Below are 20,983 nucleotides of genomic sequence, written 5' to 3' on the forward strand. Positions count from 1 at the left end.
CTGAAGATGCTCACATAACATAAAGCAAAGCAACAAATCCCCACAACAGCGAAGCTGGAACCTGGAAGCTGTTTGACATTTTTTACATGAAAAATAATGAAAACTATTAATTGATTATTAAATTGCTCTTATTAATCAGTAGCTGATCATTTCTCTGTCAACCTACCAATCTCCTTGATATTTTTAGTGGGATGTTTTACAGATTGTGTCACTGACGTCAATGTAATTTGTGCAATGTGTGACACCAGTATGTGTAGTTTGATCATGCCCACTACCTGAGCGTGGCTGAGGGCTTCATCTGCTGCTATTTTTAATTAAGTAGTTGCAATGGGATGAGGATCAAATACATATAAGGTTCGGTTTCTTTTTAGTGTTTTTCTTTTTCCCTAGCCTGCACTCTTCCTCCGTCTCTCTCAGAGATGTGACACCTGAAGAAGCGAAACATATCGACTAACAAATCGCATCTTTTTAATGTGCTACCCTGAGATGTGAACTCATCCTCTGGTTTTCACACTGGTGAGCATCAAGGTGTGAGTCGGTAAAATCTAAACAACCTGCACCATAGCACTCATATGTAACTCAGGTCAGCTGTTAGCCCCTTCAGTTCAGTATAAATCCAGCTTGTAGTGGCTTTCAGCAATCATCAAAAAAGTATTTGAGGAAAAAAAGAGACAAATGTGAAAAACATGTGATTTATGAAAAACAAGAAGAGGGAGAAATAAAAGGATAAAAGATTAAATGTGACAAAGGTTTCTAATACAAGAAGGCCCATGCCAGAGTGCTAATGAATAAAAGTGACCAAGATGATACAGAACTATAAAAAGTGTCTTCTATGTAGCCTCAGTAAAAGGCCTCCTTCCTTTTTTGTGTGTGGCTCTTATGGTCATGTGATCTCAGAATAAATGCATCAGACAGAAGACCTGCAGGACCCTGAGGAAGCCCATTTAGCTGCCAATAAAGGAGCATATATGATTATGTCCTCCAAATCTGATTTGCACGAAGGGAAAGATGAATTGCGCTTCTGATGGCTCTAATTATGTTTCATGGGGGCAACCAGCACAACATCAGTGGGAATGTACTTGCCTTGCTATATTAAACATTCAGCCTCAATGTGAATTATGCATACCATATAAATGTTAAAGTGGATTAAGTGCTAAGATTAACACAAATTGAATTAAGCAAAAGAAAATGCTGTGTATAGTGGAACACTTGCCATCCCGATCTCTGACTTACAAACCTGACAACCAAATAGTGCCTATATCAGTACTAAATATTTTATTCTGTTGTTTTATTTTCCTCTCTACTGGAAGTAAGTACTCCACCAAATGCCTTGCTAGTTTAAAAGTTTTGAAGTTTAAGCTCACTTTACATATCTGATAAACCTTTTTCCAGGGTTTCACCTCTACTTAAGTCGTGGTTTGAGTTTGAATTGTCAGCATGAAATCACTGTACACTCTGCTCTGCCTTTCTAGACTTAAAGTTATAATATGTAAATTAACCACATTAAAATGTCTAAAAACAACTAGACCTATATTGTATTTGAGTTGTGTACTTACACTATCCCATGGTCTATTTTTATTTGGTCTGCTGTCAATGGCGTTTTATCCCCTATTCTCATGTGTCAACATTGTAGTTGCCTGCCAGAAACTCAAAATTGACTTTTTACCCAGTTTAAGCCATGTTTCTAAAATAGACTTTTTACACCTTGGCTGTTTTCAACTGTGTAATCTAACTGGCTGAAGGATTTTAGTCATAGGCTGTCTGGGTCTTAAATTATCAGAGCAAAAAGCCAAGCAAATGTTAGCCAGCTCAGCTCCCAGCCCCTCTGTGACATCTGATGTCCACCAAACAGTGTAGGTAAATCATTGATATTTAATGTGAAAGTACTTTATTCTGTGTTCTTACCAACTTTACTGGTCCATTTGTTATGGACAGGAGAACACCTCTGCGAATAATTTGGCTGCCGGGTTAAAACCCCCTAAATGTCTGGTTCATAAGTTATCAAAGAAATAATTGAAACACTGGTTAGCAATCTCGGTTCCCTGCACTTTCTTTCTTTTTAAGATATGTTTTGGGCATTTTGCCTTCATTGGATAGGACAGTAGAAAGTGACAGGGAAGGGGGAATGATGTCCAGGAAAGAGTCGGCCTAGTCCTGGGGTCAAACCGGCGACTCACCTGCTAAGAGCATCTGCACTCATGTGATACGCGCCCTAACCACTCGGCTCTCAGGTCACCCCTCTTCACCCTTTCCTGATGTCCTGTGTCCTCCATTTAACTGAAACTGGTATTTGTTTAAATGATTGTACAGTCATGGCAAAGTTATATTTATATCTTAACTGGCCATTCTTGATAAGGTAGCGACTAAAACGTAACATAAAATACACAAAAACATTGCACTTTCATACATAGTGCACATATTTTAGGGTTCAAAATAAAAAATAAAAAGAAGAATATCACAGAATTACAACATATAAATGTCATTACTTCCTATGTTCGGCCCTATTTTTTGTGAAAGAAAATAACCACATCCTTAACCAAGACACCAACAGTCTGGTAACCACGCACCCCACAGTGTAATGCACACTCCCTGTGGACACGGCGGTGGCAGGAATAGCAACATACCATTTGGCAAGGACAGCGAGTCTCTTGAAACAGCGCTCCTTCCTTTGCCACTGATGAAGTTAATTTTGGTTAGGAGTGATGGCTTATTAAGTAAATGTTCTGTAATATTTAGCAGCACAGCAGTCTTTCGCAAAAAGAGTGCTAATAAATCACAGCATGGCTCCCAAGCATTCCTGTTATTTTTAGAAGCTTCCTCATAAACTGCATCATTAACACCACCAAACCACGTTAAGCTGACTATATTGAGATCAATATGCTCAAGGTAGGACTGTGTTTACTGAGAAAAAGTAAATCAAATAATACAGTTCAACTGCATATTACCTTTTTTGTGTGTGTTCTTGTTTGTTTGCTGTTTTTGTGATGAGACTACAGCATCACAAGCAGCTCTGTGAGGTGGTACCTCGAGGTTGTGATGTTCTGAGCTCAACACTAACATGCTAATGTTTAGCAGGTATCAGGTTCACCATCGTAGTTGAGCGTTAACATTTTGTAGGGGGTCGGTCATGAATCAAAGCACTGGACAAATCTTTGATGATGGCGGAAGATGAAAAGTAAGATCACCAGAATAATCATAGGTTAGCCTGAGGTGGACATAAATGTGTGTGCCAAATTTCATCCATCCAATGGTTGTTGAGACACTTTCTTTTGACCACAAATGTGAACCCCACGGTGTTACAGGAAAAATCACTGGATCACCAAAATTCAGATGGCTTCATCCTCTGGGGACCATATATCTGTACATAATTTAACAGTAATTCCTCCAATACATGTTGAGATATTTCAGTCTGGACCAAAGTGGTGGACACACAGACCAACATTATACAGTCCTTTAAGCCATGCCAATCCACTGAGCCTGAGCGCTTCGCTTTGGAAATGAACTTCTTCCTCTTACTTCAAAGGCTGTGTTGGTAATTATTCATCCTCTTGACTTGAGTAGAAATTTGTCTCAATTCATAACTTTTTCACCTTTTGCAAGTTCAGCTGGGTGGGGACCTCACACTCCAATTTGTTCCAACACCCCAATGTTCATATGGTGTTAGATTAGTGCAAGACACATCAGAACCCATTTTTAGCTGGCTATAACAAGAGGCAAGATGAGAACAGATGAGACAGAGCATGAGGGGCATGACACAGTGGAGTCAGAAGTAGCGCCTTAATAAACTCCCACCTGATGTCCCAACCTCAAAATCCTGTACCTTGTTAAAATTTCCCGGCTGAGCCCCAAGAAAGCTAGTCTTCATACTTTGCTATCACTCAGTTATTGCGGAGCCTCTCAGTGGAACCATGACAGAATACCATCCAAGGACTGACCTCTTACAAAAGGCTCTCAAATTCTTCAAACTATCTCACAGGGTGAACATTTTGTAGTGCAGTTATTTAAACAGGCCTTTTTTTTTTTTTATAGGAATTCAGATACCAGATTATCAACCTTTATGTGTTCACGTGTTTAAGTGAGTGAATTTACAGCACTTTCTAAGTATTTCTGTTTTTCAGACTGGCTAAAGCCAGAACATTACAACCTGATTGGATTTCAGTGACTCTCTGCAACAATAAAAAAAATGGCATTAATCTCTATTTGACTGAGCATTTTCTTAAGCATTTTAACAGGAACATCACCTTCGCTCATCTGCAAATTCAAATTCAGCAGATAACAATCTTTTAACTATGCTTTATTCATTTAATTGCACATTTTCTTTTGAACCGTTATACACACAATTTAAAAATTGGACCATTACCTACATATCAATTGTCCTTGCGGGAGCTTCTTCTCTTTAATTGTAGTCTAGCACAATTAATTCAAATTACACTCAGCAATAAAACATTCAAATTGGGATGATAAGATCGTATTCTTTGTTTTTAACAATTCATGTGCCCATTAGACAAAAAAATAATTTCCTCTGACTAATTGCCTTGACCAAGCTTAGACCTGCTATGCTGTTATAATAGGATTTTAAGAGAGACTTTTCTAAGGAATTACAGGGCTGGTTGGTATAACTCACTGCCTTCAGCTCTTTCTAAAGTCAGTTTCATTTAAGAAGGTCAGAGTAACGTGGAGGTGCTTGGTCCCTGGAATAAATGCTTTTATACTATCTATTGGGGATTTTAATTCATCTCCTGATGAAGGTGGTTGCACAAAATGGCTCTGGAAATATTCAGAAGTGCTGGGCCTTTCATTTCTCCAATGTGGTATGACATGAAGGGGGAAGGGGGGTTCTTTGTTTAGAAGTTTTCTCATGATTAAAGCAACCATATAGGCACACTTGTTAAAACCACACTCTATCCAAGTTTGGCCTGAGTGCAAGCAATAATCTTGTCAAAGAAATCCAATTAAAAGCACCTGGATCCTGAGGAAACAGGGAAGACTGGTACCTTTTAAAAAGCTATTTCTGAGAGCCGCAGGCTACTGGGGGCTACCAGGGCTCTGCTCCTAATAGTCTGAAGGAGCTGGGGTTTCCTCCTGACAGCCAATACACTGACATGTATTAAGACGAACATGCACACACACATACACACATACTGTATACTGACAGGGGACAAGCCCACCAACCTCTCTAACAATAATTGTACAACTTTCAAACAAGCTTCAATGCTCAGGAGAGGCCTTATAACAATATATACCCTTTATTTCCAAAATCCTTGAGAAGGTCGTTGCAAACCAGTTATGTGATTATTTGAACAGAAATGGTTTGTTTGAAGATTTTCAGTCAGGTTTTAGAGTCCATCATAGCACAGAAACAGCTCTGGTTAAGGTTACCAATGATCTCCTCATAGCCTCAGACAATGGACTTGTCTCTATACTTGTCCTGCTAGATCTTAGTGCTGCATTTGACACCATCGATCATAAGATTCTATTACAGAGACTAGAGCATATGGAACTGCACAAAGCTGGTTTAAGTCATATCTGTCAGATAGACTCCAGTTTGTTCATGTTAATAATGACTCTTCTATCATCACAAAAGTCAGTCATGAATAAAAACTAAAAAATGTGGCATCTGACAACTGGACTACGACGACCGGCTGAAATGCAAAGTGCCTACAATGCTCCACAATTTAACAACATAGAATGTATTGTAATTGTTTTATTCTTGTTGTGAAATCACACTGCCGAGGAAAAATCTATATTGCCGACAGAAAAAAAGAAGAATTTGCTGGTTTTGTGTTGCTTGTATACCTGGCTGTAGACTGAAATCTCAGTGAATGGATATCACCACCTTACGGAGCAGGATGGATGCGATGATGCCTTTGTTTTGGCTGTGTGCCGCAGTCTTTGGTGAGCAGTTCATGTGACATTGTTACAAAGTGTGACATTTTACCACTTTAGTGCAACATTTGTCTTTCTGAACACAACGAGCATTAAACTCAAGGCTAATGTCACTCAGCACAAGTGACTGGACGACCAGAGACAACCAGGACAACATGATATTACTGTAGCACTGTTGGCAATGCAATGCACAGACTCCTCCTCCTCATTGTCAGAGGTAACAGATCAAAACTGTTAAGTGGTTAAGTGGTTCAGTCATGGCCCGTGATGATGAGTAAAATCTATAGTTCAGCTGTTTTAATTTTGATTATTGATTTTTCCCCATTAATCATTAATCACGTCCATAAAATGCTGGAATTAAGAAAAATGTCCATTACAATATTCCAGAGCCCAACATGACTTATTCAGACTCCTTGTTTTGTTCATCCAAAACCTAAAGATCTTTAGATTACTATCATTTGAAACAGAGAAGTGGAAAATCTTTACATTTCAGAACAATCAGTGTTTGGCATTTTCACTTGATTATCAGAAAACTTGCCTGTTTTCAATTTTCAGTCGATCATCTAATTAGTAATTTCATTTTTAGCTCTAAATGTGACAATGGTAAATTTGTAGCTATTAGGAAATATTATATAGTAGCTAGTAGGAAATTACAGGTAACTGAAATTGTTATTGAGTAATTGATTATTATTTATGCGCAATTTTTTACTTTTTGGGTGACCATCCAATGTCAATAATTTGCAGTCACACCTAAGGTAAACCTGATATATTTATATATGTAGTGATAGAGAGAGAGAGAGAGACAGACAGACATACACACACTATATATACTGTATAATGAAATATATAATGGAAGCTTTCAGCTGTTTCATCTGCACCAAGTAAAAAGCACCAATAATCATTTCAGTTTATGGCTCTTTTGTTCCTAAATATGACAGACACTCCCTTTCCATCAAAAGAAGAGGAAACTGAGCAAAGACAGATGAATAAATGGAGAGGACCAATCACCTCTGCCTGAAGGGTTTTCAAAGTAATTGTAGCTGAAATACAATCCCGATGCGGCTCGGTGTCAGGGTGTCACAGGAGGCAGCTAATTGGGGGCAACCCCTTCTACAGCACGCAGTGATTAAGCAGGAGATGGCATTAGAGGATTGGAACAAGTTTAATTGAGTGTGTTGAAAAACTTCTGAGGTTTCTGTTCATTTGTGTGATCCCTACATTTCTGCTTATCTACCAAGAATAACGGGCTAATTCTTCTGATCAGCTCCGAGGAATGAGCAAGAGTGCTCACATAAAGGTGATGCAACAAGGATGTCCATAATTGGCCACAAATCAAAGCATCTCTTTTAAATTTGCACCTGCTTTAATAGAATAGGCTGTGATGTCTCACTCTTTGAAGAGAAGCCTGGTTTTCCATTTGGAACATGGACTTGTAACTGGATTTGTGACAAACAGAAACAAAAGACCTGCTGCAAAGCAGATTGCAAATTACCTAGCTGCACAAAAGATCTAAAGAAAATGATTAATACTAGTTTTTGTTTGCTCTGAAAAATGATAAATCTTGAAAAATGGTCTTAATTTGTGATGGAGTTCACGCTAATTACAGTTTTCATATTATCAGTGTTTCTGCAGGGTTCACGAAGTTAAATCTAAGACATTTTAATGTTTCAGAGTGATACTATGAATGAAGCATGAAAAATATATGTTAAAACCATTAGTTCTACTTCTTATGCATGAATGAATTGATATTTATATCAGCATTTCCCAGCAGTATATAACAGTAATTCCAAATGATTAGATTTTTTACATCATCTAACATGACCCGCACCTTGACAAGCAAGAGGAAATCGATGGATTAATGGATTATATTCATCAATTCAAAAATAACTAATTTATTTAACTCAATTCAATTTTATTTATATATCACCAAATCATAACATTATACATTATAGAGAGAAATCCAATGGTTCCCACCATGAGCAAGTACTTGGTAACAGTGGAGCGGAAAAACTTCTTTTTAACAGGAAGAAACCCCCAACAGAACCAGACACAGGGTGAGTGACTGTCTGCCTCGAACGAGAGGGAAGAGGGGAGACAGAGAGAGAACAGGAACAGCTGTGTATACTGTCGTTTTTCAAGCAGTGGTAGGCTAGTTGTTATAATCATAATAATAACAGTGGTACGTATAGGTGTAATGATGTTAACAACAATAATAGCTGCACTGATAAGCAGCACCAATTAATAATGATGACAATGATGATGATGATGATGTTGAGTAGTAGCAGCAGATCTGGATCCTTCAGCTCTAGAGTCAGAGATACCTGCAGAATGTGGACAGGGAGAGAGAGACAGAGAAAACAGTTAATGTTAAGTTAATGTCATGCAGTAATCTGATATAATTAGATATAATTAGAGAGAGAGAGGGAAGTGCTCAAGCTTTATGCAAGAAGAAAGGTCCACACATGAATTTTACATTATGTCAGAGGTATGTAACAGTGGTACTGGGGATTTAGCTAAAAAAATAAATTAAAAAAATACAAAAACATTTCATCAGTAACATTGCTGTCAGTGGCAGGCTAGGGGGAAAAATGAAGGCCTTTGTAAATTAAATTTTAAGCTTAATACATCCTAAAGCTTTTTAGTGAGGAAATTGAAATCAGTGCTTTTTAAGCCTTTCTGCAGATCTGCACATTCACTGATTACACTAGTTGGAGGAAAGGCATGAAAACATGGCAGGTAATTGCACGGTAATATACAAAAGAAGTGTTAATGTTTGAGAAAACTGTGTCAGCTCTGCCAGAAACAGTGTATAGCATTTGGTATGCGAGCTTGCCTGAATTTATTCTACAGAGTATGAGGGGGGATTACTTTCTATGACGTGATGGTGTCTTCCTCCACAGCTGTCAAACCTGGAAAGTAAAACCAATTCACAGGAAAGGGAATATTCACACACATTTCCACCGAGAGGGAGAGAGAGGGAGAGAGATTGAGAGAGAGGATGCGCCGGTTTCCATAGCAATTGTCAGCACTGTCACATGGTTACCTAGGAACTAGTAATTGTGATGCTGTGCAATTTATTTGTTTATGTTTGGCAGGTCTCCAGCCATCGCTTACACAGAACAAAGGCCGTATCTTACCATCTCATTTCTGACAAATACAGAAGTGTCGGTGAAATTTGAAAAGTCAGAGTTTGAGAGACCTCAAGTGTGCTACAAAGGACGGAAAACCTCCCGCTTATCTCACCTAATTTGTCTGAGTGCCATGCTTACAAGCGAACACGTAGAAAACACTGGGTCATATGCAGGTCAAGAGGACCACACACAGGCAACATCGACCAGGAAACTCCATTTGAAGTGGACTGATGCTCAGTGGACTATCTGATAACAGATAGTAAAAGCAAGTGCATCAAGGGTCACACTGGATGAAGATCAGACGCAAAAGCCGTCTTCAGTAATTAATGTAAATATAAATCACTCTCAAAAGCTTTTTTTCACAATTCGATTACCAAGGTCGTGGAGTGATGCATTACAAGCTGCAGGATAATAATAATCCCATTACGAAATATCTGAACCTCTGATTAATTATAGATACTTAACTAAAACCAACACTAATTTCAGATTATTTTGGCTGAATACATGATTGCTCAGAAACACAAAACTCAAAACTACAAAAGTCATGTAACTGTGAGGTTGTAAATGAAAACATACATGTAGACGACGTAAAACAAGTCTTACATGACGTCTACTGGTTATGATAGAACAGTGTCTCAGGTTGGAGAGTATGGAAAGCAGTAACTCTGTTGGAATAATTTACTGAGTTGCATTGTGATGCACTTTTAGAGGGTAATACATAAAAATTTGTTTAAAAAATATTTCCTCCAGCCTGGTAAGCACCCCTGACCTTTACTACGGTTTTTCTACAGGTAAATATCAACTAATTTGTGAATGCGAGCTGCAGTTCCGAAGGTAAATAAAATGTCAACCAAATGTCAGTTACACATACAGACAGTGTGGGGAGTAAATGAAGTGTGTTTACGTGACAGGAAGGGTGTATAAGAGTGTTCACAGGGTGGCGAGAGGCTTTGAGCTCAACTGCCTAATGAGAAGACAGACTTGATTAAAGCCTCCACCTCTGTGACTGCCTAAAACCCACCTTTCTTCCAATCAGAGATCACTGCAATTATGGTTCTCGACAGGGTGGGAGAACATGCAAATGTTAGTTTCAGTTTAGAAAGAAACGCCTAGTCACAGGGGCTATTCAGCGCAAACTCTTTTGTGATTCAGAAATCATCATACAGAGCCAAAAAAGAGAAGTCCAACTTCCAACACCAGATTGTTTCATATCTTTAAAATATATCTGAAACTGTCACTTGGCTACAAAACAGATGGACTTTTGTTTTAAGTTTTAAAACAGGAACAACCCTATGCTCCTTTACTTCACATGTATTTCCTCCTCACGTTCACCATCCCATATCCTGTTTCAGAGTGCCCTCTGCTGTTCTGGCAGTACCATTGCACCGTGGCCAGAAAACTGGATGACAATCTTCTGAAGATTGTGTGTCCATAAACATGCAAGTGACTAAAAACATGTTCGTATTATAGATCACCATTACTTTATAATGCATGTATTTCTAGAAATTTAACCTAGGGTTCTTCTCTCTGGTCCAAGAGACGGCAAGAGAACTGCAGGGGTCCAAAAAGACCACTGACCAGTGGCTAAAGCTCTGTCCAAATGACAAGAAAAACGAGCCACAATATTAGAAGACATTCCACCAGTGGAGGCTTTACCAAACAAGCATGATAAGTGTTCACGTCAATGAGATTTAATGTACTAATGTAATATTCATGTAAAAGTTTACTGACAGCATGTTAAAAATGTTTGAAAAATCAAATCATTTTACTTGTTATACTCTAGTTTAAACTCTAGATAGTATGGTCTAGAAAGTAGGTGTTACTTAAACGTATAAAATAAAGCTCTTATGAGGAGTATGGATGAACTAATTGAATCTTTTGCAGAACTAATTCAACTTACAATATTTTTTATGTTAAACAGTAACATCAGTCTCCTTAAAGACCGTCAAAAATTGCCTTTGCCGACTATATTTCAAGTCGTCAAGGCGGGGTATTGGGTAAAGTTTTCAACTAGCAATAATCGCGCCTCGGATAAACCTCATAGGCTACGATACTGCCACTGCGCAAAGCTGGAGAGTGACTGAACACGACGAGGGGGTGTCTCCGGGCCGCACACCCCTCAGTCAGGGTTTCAACCATGGCCGCGGCCTCTTGTTTACGACTTTGCAATCGGCCTATATTATGATGTAGAGCTGCAAACTATGCAATGCGCAAAAGAGGAGCAACGGGGACTTAAAATAAATATTTATAAATGGGAACATTATATGGAGATTAAAACTAACTGAACTGTAAAACTATAACCGTGCGGTCGTTGTGTATGCAGCAAAAACATGATACAGCTTTGTGGTCGTGTGATAATGTGTTGTCGATGAGAATACGTAATGAACAATCAAACATAAAAACTCAGCCATAACGTTTAATAAATTAATAAATAAAGTGAAAGAAGTTGTCGCCGGAAATGACGTCGCTCCGTGTACGTCTTTGTTTACGGCCCCCTGCACTCGTTTTGACCATGTCATTGTTTAAAGTGTAACCAAACATCAGTCGCTCCTGAAAGAGGCAGCAGGGCTCAAAGAAGCTAAACTAATTACGAGCTGGGAAGCGTCCTAAACAAAGCACACCCGCAATGTGTGTCATCACACGGACACACACAATACAGGCTAAAGTTAAGTCGTCGTGTAGTGAACGCACGACAACCTCACACTGTTTACAAGTCACAAATCAATCACCACACAGCTCGTTTGACACACTAGAGAATCACATCTCCAACCTTACGCTTTGTGTTACGATAAGCTCCTCGGGAACAGCTATCACTGCTCATTTCACCTTGTACAACACATCAGTCTCCTTAAAGACCGTCAAAAATTGCCATTGCCGACTATATTTCAAGTCGTCAAGGCGGGGTATTGGGTAAAGTTTTCAACTAGCAATAATCGCGCCTCGGATAAACCTCATAGGCTACGATACTGCCACTGCGCAAAGCTGGAGAGAGACTGAACACGACGAGGGGGTGTCTCCGGGCCGCACACCCCTCAGTCAGGGTTTCACCGCGCACACCAGGTCGCGACTAAAACAGGCTGTAGTGATGTCCTGCTGTATGTCTGGGGAAGGAAAGCCACAATAAGGGCACTAAGATGGAGTTAAACTGCTGATTAAGTGGGTTCAACATGTCAGTGCCTTGGTGACTGTAGGTAGGCGGGACTAACTGTTTCAATGTTTGGCTCACTGATTATAGTTTAAATACTATTTTAGGGTATTTATACTTCACTTCAGTATTTCTGTTTACTGCTACTTCACTATAGTTTACAGACAAAGTGACTAAGTTACATTTATGTGTTACAAACTTTAATCAACAAATACATTATACGTGTGTATGTAGGCTTACGTATATGTGTATTATTATATGTGAACATGACAAAAGGTAAAACTTATTGCATATATTTACAGCTTGAATTCAGACATTTCATAGCTATATAAAATGTATGAGGGTGAAGCCACTAGGAAGACAAGCAATGACAGTTTGGGACTGTGTTTAAATACGAAGAACCATTTAAACTAAAATATAATATCATAATTACCAACAATAATACCATAAACGAATATGACCATTTCCCTGAGTGACTCTTACACAGAGATGGACAGAGTACTCGACCCCAGTACTTGAGTAAGAGTACAAATACTACCGGTCAAAATTTACTCCGTTACAAGTAAAAGTAGCTCAGTCTAAATGTTACTCAAGTAAGAGTAAAAAAGTACTTGCTTTTAAAGGTACTTAAGTATCCAAAAGTACATGCTTTTAAATTTACTTTAAGTAAAAGTAAGAGTAAGAGTAAGAGTAAACTTCTTATTTTTCACATCAATGAATTACTATAATTTTTTCTAAATGAATTTAAGGACCTTTTAACTCTTGTTTCTGAGAATTAACTCTTTGAAACCACCTGCACTTATGTGCTTGCTTTTAGAACCACAAAGTTATATAAAGCCTGCAGAAACACCTATAAGAACAAATAAAATGAATGGGATCATAAGAGGACAGCAGATGTTGCAGATGCAGTGTTTATTAACAATCATTAAAATTGTAACCAAATGAACCTGCACCATCCAACTAACTCTCTATCATTTAGCTAAGTTGGGAACTGGAACCCCCTCAAAGACCAATGTTGTCCCCAGACCACTGGTTGAGAACCACTGCTTTACAAAAAACTACATCTCTGCTTTCAATAACTCAATGTTGAAGTCACTTGACTTTCCAGGAAGGACATGTACCAGTACAATATAGGAGCACAACAAACTCTGTCTCCCCATGTCTGTCTTGTCTTGTCTCTTGTCTCTATTATCCGCTTTTACGTAGATCCCAGTGGAGAGCGTGCACTGTGATAGGTTTCATTCTTTGACAAACACAGCTTGTGTCCAATAGTATTTTAGAATAAAAAAAAAAAATTCCAAAAAGAGCAGACCTGAAAGTAACGAGTACTTTTCAGCCTTCCTAGAAATTTACTCGAGTAAAAGTAAAAATATTTGTCTTGGAAATGTATTCAAGTAAGAGTAATAAGTACCAAAGAAATCTAATACTCAAGTAAAGTACAAATCCTCTGGATATGTACTTAAGTACAGTACTCAAGTAAATTTACTCCGTTACTGTCCACCACTGCTCTTACACCCTGTATCAGGTCGGCAAGTGAGTCGGGACATTTTTTTCCTAATGAGCATAATCACAGGCTCATTTTAAGATACTGATTGATAAACATGCAACGTATATTTTCTTTATTGTGCGGCTACAGTCACATACACGTTTGACTGATACTTAGAACTAGCGTTATTATTTTCATATCACATCATATGCCCGCTATTTCAGAGGTCTATCAAGCAAGCGAACTTCCTGTCAGAACTTAACATAATAAAAGCTAAAAGCTCGTTTGAACATAGAATTGCAGAAAGAAAGAAAAAAACGAACATTCTTGCGCTTTTATTTTGTAAACAAAATGGCTAAAGAGGAAGTGGTTCTGTGGCTAATTGTTACTGTTCTGACGGAGAGTGGTTTTAGGAGCAGGCGCTGTGCGCTGCACCGATGTGACAGGGTTGTCTGTCATCCACTCTACATGCGGATAAAAGTATAAAACACACTTCGTAAGTTTTAACCAAAAAAATCACATTATCAACATAACATGGCGGACCAGACACTATCGCTAGTGGAGTAACTCCAGCCCGCAGCCTGATAACTTCCCCCTACAGCTGTTAATGATATACGTTTATTTATATTTTACAAAAAGATCAGTCTCCTTAAAGACCGTCAAAAATTGCCATTGCCGACTATATTTCAAGTCGTCAAGGCGGGGTATTGGGTAAAGTTTTCAACTAGCAATAATCGCGCCTCGGATAAACCTCATAGGCTACGATACTGCCACTGCGCAAAGCTGGAGAGAGACTGAACACGACGAGGGGGTGTCTCCGGGCCGCACACCCCTCAGTCAGGGTTTCACCGCGCACACCAGGTCGCGACTAAAACAGGCTCTAGTGATGTCCTGCTGTATGTCTGGGGAAGGAAAGCCACAATAAGGGCACTAAGATGGAGTTAAACTGTTGATTAAGTGGGTTCAACATGTCAGTGCCTTGGTGACTGTAGGTAGGCGGGACTAACTGTTTCAATGTTTGGCTCACTGATTATAGTTTAAGTACTATTTTAGGGTATTTATACTTCACTTCAGTATTTCTGTTTACTGCTACTTCGCTATAGTTTAGAGACAAAGTGACTAAGTTACATTTATGTGTTACAAACTTTAATCAACAAATACATTATACGTGTGTATGTAGGCTTACGTATATGTGTATTATTATATGTGAACATGACAAAAGGTAAAACTTATTGCATATATTTACAGCTTGAATTCAGACATTTCATAGCTATATAAAATGTATGAGGGTGAAGCCACTAGGAAGACAAGCAATGACAGTTTGGGACTGTGTTTAAATACGAAGAACCATTTAAACTAAAATATAATATCATAATTACCAACAATAATACCATAAACGAATATGACCATTTCCCTGAGTGACTCTTACACAGAGATGGACAGAGTACTCGACCCCAGTACTTGAGTAAGAGTACAAATACTACCGGTCAAAATTTACTCCGTTACAAGTAAAAGTAGCTCAGTCTAAATGTTACTCAAGTAAGAGTAAAAAAGTACTTGCTTTTAAAGGTACTTAAGTATCCAAAAGTACATGCTTTTAAATTTACTTTAAGTAAAAGTAAGAGTAAGAGTAAGAGTAAACTTCTTATTTTTCACATCAATGAATTACTATAATTTTTTCTAAATGAATTTAAGGACCTTTTAACTCTTGTTTCTGAGAATTAACTCTTTGAAACCACCTGCACTTATGTGCTTGCTTTTAGAACCACAAAGTTATATAAAGCCTGCAGAAACACCTATAAGAACAAATACAATGAATGGGATCATAAGAGGACAGCAGATGTTGCAGATGCAGTGTTTATTAACAATCATTAAAATTGTAACCAAGTGAACCTGCACCATCCAACTAACTCTCTATCATTTAGCTAAGTTGGGAACTGGAACCCCCTCAAAGACCAATGTTGTCCCCAGACCACTGGTTGAGAACCACTGCTTTACAAAAAACTACATCTCTGCTTTCAATAACTCAATGTTGAAGTCACTTGACTTTCCAGGAAGGACATGTACCAGTACAATATAGGAGCACAACAAACTCTGTCTCCCCATGTCTGTCTTGTCTTGTCTCTTGTCTCTATTATCCGCTTTTACGTAGATCCCAGTGGAGAGCGTGCACTGTGATAGGTTTCATTCTTTGACAAACACAGCTTGTGTCCAATAGTATTTTAGAATAAAAAAAAAAAATTCCAAAAAGAGCAGACCTGAAAGTAACGAGTACTTTTCAGCCTTCCTAGAAATTTACTCGAGTAAAAGTAAAAATATTTGTCTTGGAAATGTATTCAAGTAAGAGTAATAAGTACCAAAGAAATCTAATACTCAAGTAAAGTACAAATCCTCTGGATATGTACTTAAGTACAGTACTCAAGTAAATTTACTCCGTTACTGTCCACCACTGCTCTTACACCCTGTATCAGGTCGGCAAGTGAGTCGGGACATTTTTTTCCTAATGAGCATAATCACAGGCTCATTTTAAGATACTGATTGATAAACATGCAACGTATATTTTCTTTATTGTGCGGCTACAGTCACATACACGTTTGACTGATACTTAGAACTAGCGTTATTATTTTCATATCACATCATATGCCCGCTATTTCAGAGGTCTATCAAGCAAGCGAACTTCCTGTCAGAACTTAACATAATAAAAGCTAAAAGCTCGTTTGAACATAGAATTGCAGAAAGAAAGAAAAAAACGAACATTCTTGCGCTTTTATTTTGTAAACAAAATGGCTAAAGAGGAAGTGGTTCTGTGGCTAATTGTTACTGTTCTGACGGAGAGTGGTTTTAGGAGCAGGCGCTGTGCGCTGCACCGATGTGACAGGGTTGTCTGTCATCCACTCTACATGCGGATAAAAGTATAAAACACACTTCGTAAGTTTTAACCAAAAAAATCACATTATCAACATAACATGGCGGACCAGACACTATCGCTAGTGGAGTAACTCCAGCCCGCAGCCTGATAATATCCCACTGTATCCCTTAATAGTTACTGCAGAGGTAGTTTTTCCGATAATGTATTAATTTATATTTCACAGTGAAATCAGTCTCCTTGGAGACCGTCAAAAATTGCCATTGCCGACTATATTTCAAGTCGTCAAGGCGGGGTATTGGGTAAAGTTTTCAACTAGCAATAATCGCGCCTCGGATAAACCTCATAGGCTACGATACTGCCACTGCGCAAAGCTGGTTTCCACACTGCAAAGGAAACGGGGTCATTCTGCAACATACTTTGTTTAGTCACGGTGCCAAACCTTCATCTCGAGAGGATCACACGGTCTCTGCGGCACAATCAAATCCACAAATTCCGCTATCGCCACTGCTCGTTATGGTTGTTCTTAGTTAGTTTTTCTGTTTTAAGGTAACATTTATTCCAAACTGTTACCATGACGCAATGCATCATGGGATTGAAAGCTCCCCTTAGGTTCATTGTAATGTCACTCCCGCAGCAGCGTACTCTTTTTATTAGTTTGGAGGCATGCAGTTTTGTTTAGTTTTTTTACTTTTGTATTGTGATTATACGAACGAGGCAAAACACACTTTATGTCCGTGTTACGTACAGGGAGAATGTTGGAATCGACAGGCTACGGTAGCCCGTTTGACATCATTTCAAATCGCAATCTCCTATTTGGGAAGGGTAACTTACAAACACTCGGGTAAAAATCCGAATGTCTTAGTTTTGAAACAGAAGACAGCGATTGTCTTATGTATGTACATAAAATGACTACTTTTATATTTTAAATGGCATGAAAAACCAAGCCTGTGCCCATCATGGTTCCCTCGACAATGCCACACTGCGGAGACACCACCAGATGTCAGTATCGACAAGGATAAACCGACTCTCCGTCCCCTGAGATGTAACGCTCATTTGAAAAATAACTTCATATGTTTCCAAAAACTGGTAAAGTAAAGTTTCCCAGACTTTCGGACCGTATCGTAACATTATACAAATGACGCGACCAATTACGTTTAAACGTATCAAAGACGTAATATTACACATAAAACTACGCTTTCCTTGAACGCAGGCTGATATGTACCAATGCTACACTGTGCCCCGTCTAACTGAGTACGAGACTGAGCTTTCCTCACCTGCTCCCTAAGTCTGTCAAAGTAAAACTTTCAAGAGGAAACTCTGGCTCATTCTTCGAGGCGATATCTCCCAAAACACAGAAATTCATCCACACAGGCGCTCAAGGCGAGCACTCACCTCCACCTGGTCAGTGGCCGCCTGACGGAAAGATGCTCTGCTGTGGTGTTGACCTCAGGTACAAGAATGAAAACTGGCCGAACTGGTGTTGTGTCGAAGTTTGTTGTCCTGTCTGTAAATGTTTCCACCATTATAAATGTGTTTCAGTAGCGCCCCTCTGCGGTTAGGGCAAACTGCCCTTGGGGCCCAGGAGCCCCGAAAACCTCAGGTTTACTAAATATTATTTAGATCTGTGACTTGATTAGTTGAATATTAGTTTGACACTTGCATCACTGAAGTATAACATCTACTATGACCAGTCCATCATGCTTCATTATTTAATCTCGTCTTAAAGATGGAGTCTTTCAAATTATGGCCTGACTGGTTTTGGTTAATATTTTATCTTATTGTGAAGGGTTTTATCAAATTGCATCATTTTTTTTCCCTGTCACACAGAAAATCAAGGGCAATGGGTAGTGTACTCCATCATAGAAATACTGTAAGGCTGCAACCAACTATTATCTTCATTATCAATATACCTGACAATTATTTTCCTTAAGTTTGGATTATTTAGTCTATAAAATGTAAAAAAAAAAAAAAAAAAAAAAAAAAGAAAAAAGAAAAAAAAACTGGAAAAAATAAATGTCCAACATTTCATGAAGCCCAGGTTAATATCTGTTGTATATGTTGTCTGACAGTCAAAAACCCAGAGACGTTGAGTTTATCATCATCAATTAATTATTTCAGCTCTAGAGAACTGGTTGGTTTCTGAGTGCCTGCAGAAATAATGAAACTGCCATGTATATCAGGATTGTGCCCCAGGGCTCCATGGGAGGTTAATTGGGGTGGGGCTTAGTTTATCTTATGGTTAGGCATTAATTGGTTAGATCTAGGTTAAGGTTTGGTTCAGGTTAAGGTAAGGGGGAATGCATATTGACAGGGGCCAGACTTCAACAGAAGACCTGATATTGATTGACCACCTCCTTTTCTTCTTTTTTTACCGGTGCTATATACTGTATATGTGTGTATAATGGATTGCCTTTCGTAATATTGCCTTAAACACATTAAAAAACCCATTAAATTTAGGCACTGGGCCATAGATGATTATAGACTATCATTTACGGAAGCATATGACTTTGAATGTTTTACATCCCTGAGAAAGAGGAATAAGCTGCACTGTTGTTAGCGGTGGTGACTCATGGTTTTAGCCAATTACTTCCCTATTAACCTGTTAAAGTTAGTCATATTTCTTCTTTTTTAATCTTCTCTGCTGCCCAGATTAATAAGCACCGTTTACAGAAAAATTTACAAAAGTGCACAGAGTCGATGCAGAAAATTCACTCTGAAGAGCATAGGTCTGGGGACCACAGCAGTAAATTCTTAGTTGTATTTGATCGTCAGTTTGGATTAAAGGATTAACTATAAAGTTTTATTGGAGGTCCTAAGATTATGGGTTGAAGGGGGATGTAGTAACCTAGTCATAGTAACAGGGGCAAGACCATGCATTCATTGAAAAATGACGAGCCAGATTTATCAGCTGTAACATCCTCTAGGAGACAACCACTAGGTGAGTGGGGGTGTCTGATACTGTATGTGTATTTTGATCTGGTCATAAGCCCTTACTAATGGTATACACTTTGCAGACTGTGTGTTTGTGGTCTGACACAAACTGTAATTTCACTGTGTGGATATTAGAAGCCCTTTCACTTGTTGTGAAGCTTCAGTGGGATAATGCAGGTGCTTTTGGGTGCTCAGCAGATAAGCATTGGCGTGCCAGGTGTTAAAGCTGCCTGGGCTGACACATTAGACAGGGATTTGCTGCTGCCAGAATGTCAGGCCAATGAGGCTCGTAGAGGCAGGCTTGGATCACTGTCAGGGACAGGTAAGTACGCAGATAAGGGGATTACACCGTGTTTGCGCCAAGTAATCTCAAATGAATCCTGCCAGCCTCTGTTTCATCCTCACCTGGAAAGCCCAAATTTCTCTTTTCTCAACCCGAGAAACACATTACATGGACAGAGTTCAATACACAAGATGATCCATTTAACCTGGCTTAAAAAGCTCTTGAGGACACATTGAGTTATGTCCATTTAACAACTGTAACAGTAATAATCTTTTCTAATTCTCTGAGGCACCTGATTACTTTTTTGTATTAGTATTTTCCCCTTTATCACCGGCTCTGCCCAGTCAACCGATGTGTGGGGTTTTGTAATCACCTGGGCCACGCCTGAAGTGAGGTCTGGTGTGGTGGTCCCTCAGTGCAAGGCTTAGACTTGACCTGTTGAACAAAAAAGGGGTCTGTTAGACAAGTTGAAATCCCTTTGGGCTGTGGCTCCTCCCGCTGGTAGACAGAGAGATGAAAATAGAGTGTAACAGATGGCTTAGCTGTTTCTGCCATTCAGTGCAGGCTGCTGGGCGGCCCACATAATATCATGCCAACCAAAAGGGGCTCAGTGGTCAGCCCATAGTCTTCATCATGCTGAGAGATATTTTCCCCCTGAACTATCAATCACAGGCCTCAAAAAAGAGACCACTGTCACACTGAGGTCACGATCTAACCTAACGTTCTCCATGTGGAGCAGCTCATAGTAGGTTAAGTAAGACTGTTTTGGGGAAATGTAAGCTTGTCAGCTAAGTCTGTGGACTGTGTATGTGCCAACTAGGCTGATCCAGCTTAGACCACACAGTTCAGCTTTCTCCCTATAATCACACTTTTACAGACCTTGTGAAGGACACACAACCTCTTTGGTTTACTGATCAGTGACTCAATGGGGAATGGATATGTTACACACTTTGTGTAAACGTGTGCATGCACGCAGGTGTGTGTGTGTGTGTGTGTGTGTGTATTTGTTTACCTACACACAAGTGTAGCAGGATGTGCACAGGCCATTGTGTAATCTGGGCGACATCACATCAGCCTGGTTAAGGACATTTATAGATGCTGAGAGTCCCTCTGTTCCCTCTCAGAGTGGGGCCACCTGGACAATACAGGATGAGCTGGACAAACTGTGATTAGATTGTGTTATGAGCAGAGAGGGGAAAACAATGACATTTTTCTTGGGCAAAGTGACAGCTCAGCCGGTGCAACGGGACAT

At 39.1% G+C, this 20,983-nt stretch overlaps 4 non-coding genes across 4 annotated transcripts; all 4 read right to left on the reverse strand.

The window, feature by feature from the left end:
- Positions 1-10,947: 10,947 nt before the first annotated feature.
- Positions 10,948-11,088, reverse strand: LOC139608621 (U4 spliceosomal RNA). The gene has a single exon (XR_011685063.1). It is a non-coding gene; the product is annotated as a U4 spliceosomal RNA (small nuclear RNA).
- A 772-nt stretch (positions 11,089-11,860) lies between these two features.
- LOC139608610 (U4 spliceosomal RNA) lies at positions 11,861-12,001 on the reverse strand. The gene has a single exon (XR_011685061.1). It is a non-coding gene; the product is annotated as a U4 spliceosomal RNA (small nuclear RNA).
- Positions 12,002-14,292: 2,291 nt separating this feature from the next.
- On the reverse strand, positions 14,293-14,433 carry LOC139608617 (U4 spliceosomal RNA). The gene has a single exon (XR_011685062.1). It is a non-coding gene; the product is annotated as a U4 spliceosomal RNA (small nuclear RNA).
- A 2,316-nt stretch (positions 14,434-16,749) lies between these two features.
- Positions 16,750-16,890, reverse strand: LOC139608556 (U4 spliceosomal RNA). The gene has a single exon (XR_011685048.1). It is a non-coding gene; the product is annotated as a U4 spliceosomal RNA (small nuclear RNA).
- Positions 16,891-20,983: the final 4,093 nt, after the last annotated feature.

This window comes from Trachinotus anak, unplaced genomic scaffold (assembly GCF_046630095.1).
Source record: "Trachinotus anak isolate AG129_WGS33_773 ecotype Australia unplaced genomic scaffold, CSIRO_AGI_Tana_v1 ptg000002l, whole genome shotgun sequence".
NCBI classification, from domain to species: domain Eukaryota; kingdom Metazoa; phylum Chordata; class Actinopteri; order Carangiformes; family Carangidae; genus Trachinotus; species Trachinotus anak.